Source organism: Dama dama, chromosome 11, assembly GCF_033118175.1.
Source record: "Dama dama isolate Ldn47 chromosome 11, ASM3311817v1, whole genome shotgun sequence".
NCBI lineage: Eukaryota > Metazoa > Chordata > Mammalia > Artiodactyla > Cervidae > Dama > Dama dama.
The window spans coordinates 13,346,536-13,350,800 of record NC_083691.1 but is presented as its reverse complement, the minus strand read 5'-3'; the positions used below and the strand labels follow the sequence as shown (position 1 = coordinate 13,350,800).

General features: G+C 45.0%; 1 pseudogene; it reads right to left on the bottom strand.

Moving 5' to 3' along the window:
* Positions 1 to 2,199: 2,199 nt before the first annotated feature.
* Positions 2,200 to 3,001, bottom strand: LOC133065281 (olfactory receptor 1L8-like; annotated as a pseudogene).
* Between the last annotated feature and the right edge of the window lie 1,264 nt (positions 3,002 to 4,265).

Sequence of the window (4,265 nt, the reverse complement as noted above, 5' to 3'; positions counted from 1 at the left end):
TGGTTTAAAAATATGGCTTCTTTTTTTTTTTTTTGCAAGGTTATAGTGTAATGAAAATGAAAATTAAGGAGTAGTAGAGGAGTAATAGAGGACTTTAAAAGGAAATAAGAGAAAAAGAAAAATAGAAAAAGAAGAGAAAAAGTAAAAACAAAACAAAACAAAAAATTTTTTCCTAATTAAAAAAATCATAAAAATATATGAAAATGAAAGTTAAGGAGTAATAGAGGATTAATAGGGAATTTTAAAAGAAAATAAAAGAGAAAAAATAGAAAAGAAAAAAGAAAAAAAATTTTAATTAAAATAAAAAGGAAAAATATATCTAGGAATTTCTCTGGAGCTGTTGCGGATCAGTGTGGGTTCGGTTCAGTTTCAGATAGCTCCTCATTCCAGCTTACACTTCTTGATATCTACAGGCCCCTTCCAGTGTAGTCGGTGTTATCTACAGGGATTTTAATCTGTTGCACTGGTCCCTTCTGAAGCGGTTCCCTTTGTTTATTTGGCTTCTGTTTGCCGGTCTCTTCAGTGCCTAATTTCCGCCCTGACACAGGCAGGCGGAGGTGGTCTCTTATTCAGGTTGCTAGTTCCGTCAAGCTGTGGGGAGGGACTGGCGCTGCTTTCCCTGTTTACGGTACTCAGGCTCCTGGCTGCTCTATATGGGGCGGGCCCTGCGCTGCGCGTGGTTCCAGCCCTCGGGTGTGCCACAAAAGCGCAGCCCAAGCAGCTCAGGCAGCCAGGAGCTTGACGGGCGCACTCTCCCCAGGTGCGGCGCACCTTCTCCCTTGCGCGATCCCAGTCTCAGTTTCCACCCAGGCCAGTCGGGTGCATGAGCCTTCTGCCCTCCGCATCCCCAGCCCCAGTCCCCGCCTGCGCCGGTCGGGTGCCTGAGCCCTGTGTCTCGCCACGACCTTCCCGGCGGATGTCGACCATCCAGAACCGCAGGAGATCTTTGATTAGAAACTGGAGGCCTGTTTGCAGTGTGGTAGGGGATGCGGTCCTTGGGGCCGAGCCTGCCCCTTTCCCCTCCCCACTGCCTCCTGCCTCCAGTGGGGCTGGGCCGGTCCACAGCCTGCGAGCTCTTCTCTGGACTTGCTCAGACCCTTTGTTCTGCAAACAGCCGGCAGTGTGTTTGGGCCACATTAGTTTTCTCTCTCTCTCTTGCTATCCCACAGTTTAAGTTGGTAACTCACAAAAGCTCCCTCCGATTGTCCTCAGGGCACTCAGGCCCGGTCCTTACCCTAAGCAATGCCTCTGGCTCCTCTCCATTCCGCCCCCACTTGCTGGTGGCAGATGCGGGTGTCTGGGGTACTTTTCTGCTGGGAGTTGCTTTTAGGCATGTAATCTGTGAGTTTTATTTATTCTTCCCCTCCCAGTCGGGTTGCCCTCTGAGATTCAAAAACTTCCCCCAGACCCACCAGTGAGAGGGTTTCCTGGTGTTTGGAAACTTCCTCTATTAAGACTCCCTTCCCAGGATGGATCTCTGTCCTTAGCTCTTTTGTCTCTCTTTTTATCTTTTATATTTTGTCCTACCTCCTTTCGAAGACAATGGGCTGCTTTTCTGGGTGCCTGATGACCTCAGCTAGCGATCAGAAGTTGTTTTGTGAAGTTTGCTCTGCGTTCAATTGTTCTTTTGATGAATTGGTAGGAGAGAAAGTGGTCTCCCCGTCTTATTCCTCTGCCATCTTGGCTCCTCCCTTGAAAAGAATTTTTAAGCAAGAAAAAATTTTTTAAAAAGAAAAATAAGGAACTATAGAACTTCTCAGATTGTGGAAATTAGCTAAAAGGTACACCTCCTCTTTTTCCTTCTCTCCATTCTTTCCTCTTTCAAACATTTTCAAGGGCATTCAACAGCTATAAATTAAGTAATTATTTTTAGCAATATGCAGAAATGTGAAAGGGTTTTGAGGATAATTCTCAACAAAAGAAAGAAATCTGTTCAGGAAATATCTGTGGGAAAAGGCTTAATTTAAAGCAACATTTGGAAGAGATGAATCTTCATATGAGAGAGGAGAAATAGTGGTGAAGAGCATCATGATTGTAGACAGAGGCAGAGCCATTTGATGAACCATCATCAATGGATGTTAAGTGTCCACAATAACCTTGTCTCCCAAGGGTTGAAAATACTAACCCCCAGCAGCTTGGTTGTTTCACAAGGATCACAGAAAGTAGATTCCAGTGGAGCAGATTTCACACATGTGGTCATCAAGAGGTTGCTGCCTGGAGACGCCTTCTGCCCACCAGCTTCCTCAGACCCTGATTCAGGTCTTTGTTTCTTAGGCTGTAGATAAAAGGATTGAGCGTGGAGGATAAAATCATGTGGAAAATTGTTGCCATGTGGTCCCTGACTGTGTAGGTGGACACAGGCTGTAAACAGACATAGAAGATGCTTCCGTAAAAGAGTGTTACCACAGTGAGCATTGACAAATGTTCGGGAGCAGGACAATTTTATCAGAGGGCTGAGGTCGCAGAGAACATGGTGGATAATATTGGAGTCACATAAGGTGAGCTGATTCAACCGAAGTATGTGTAGGAGTGAGTGGAAGTGAGGCAGTGAGCAGGAGAAGGCCACTAGCAGGGCACAGCGGTGGCAGCTCATGATGGTGACATAGTGGAAGGGGTCACAGATGGCCACATAGCAGTCAAAGGCCATGACTACAAGAAGACAGCTCTCAATGTTGCCCAGGGCATATATAAAATACATCGGGGTCAAACATCCAGCATAGGAGATGGTCTTCTTCTCCAACAGGAAGTCAACTAGCACCTTGGGGACAATGGTTGTTGTATACCAAATGTCAGTGAAAGACAGGACACTCAAGAAGAAATACATAGGGGTGTGCAGTTGGGGGTCAGAGTGGATGGCCAGGACGATGAGCAGGTTCCCTGTTATGGTGACCAGGTATATGATGAGGAAGAGGATAAAGAGTGGCTTCTGGTCCTTGGGCCGAGAGGTGAGTCCCAGGAGGATGAATTCAGAGACACTGCTGGTTTGGCTGAGTCTTTCCATTGACTTGGATCTGGTTATACCCAAGACATTTTGTTATTTATTATGCTCTGATTCCATAGCCCAAGTCGTGATAACCCAGCAATTCTTTGTTTCCTCTATTTGGTCAGCATTAGGATCTGTGCAGGGAAAGCTTGGCAACCTCCTGGTATTTGATGTTGTCCTCCCTTCCCAAATCCATGGGTGTCGTAATTGCCTTATGCTGTAAGCTGGAGGGACAGAAGAAGAGTTCTCTTTTAAAAATCATCACTGGTGAACTTCTCTGATTCAAGTTCCTTAGTTCCTATTCTGGGAAAAGCACTGTTTCCCCACTGGAAACATAGCAATAAAACCAAGAAATCTTTGTCCTTCTGTAGCTCATGTTGCAGTTTTGATCATTAGCAAGTAGAATATATAATATGATATCAGGTAGGGAGAGATTTGTTTAAAAAAATAGAGCAGTATAAGGGATGAAGGTGACTGGGAAGTTGGGATGGAAGTATTTTTGACAGGGAAGTCACAGAACCATCATTCCTTATCAAATTCAGTTGTTATGACTAGACTTTAGCTTTATGTGTCAGAGAAGGCAATGGCATCCCACTCAGGTTCTCTTGCCTGGAAAATCCCATGGATGGAGGAGCCTGGTAGGCTGCAGTTCCTGGGATCGCTGAGTCAGGCACGACTGAGCGACTTCACTTTCACTTTTCACTTTCATGCATTGGAGAAGGAAATGGCAACCCACTCCAGTATTCTTGCCTGGAGAATCCCAGGGACAGAGGAGCCTAGTGGGCTGCCCTCTATGGGGTCGCACAGAGTTGGACACGACTGAAGCGACTTAGCAGCAGCAGCAACTTTATATGTGTTAGAAACAAATACGGGCTTGTCAAAATAACCAACCGGGAAATCTAAGAGAAACGTAATTCAACGTAGTTGAATGTGGTTCAACTGTGTTTTTTCTCTTGTCTGGGTACAGAATGAGAACTTCATTCTCGTTTACTCCTGGGATGCTATTGTCCTCAGCCTGTGCAATCTGGGAAATGTGGAATACAAACATTAGTGGGAATTTGGTGAATTAATGGGATCAGATGCTGCAGGTTGTAGATGTAAGGAACACCCATGCTGATGACTAGAAGAAAGGAGAAAGGTTTGGGAACTGAGAATCAGGAATATTCTAAAAGCACAATGTGTGTTGATCTGGCTGAGAATATGATAGCTTTTTTTCCCTTTTCCTTTTACTGATAGGGTTTTCTTTCATCAAAATATATGAAATAGAGGACCTTGAGGACTT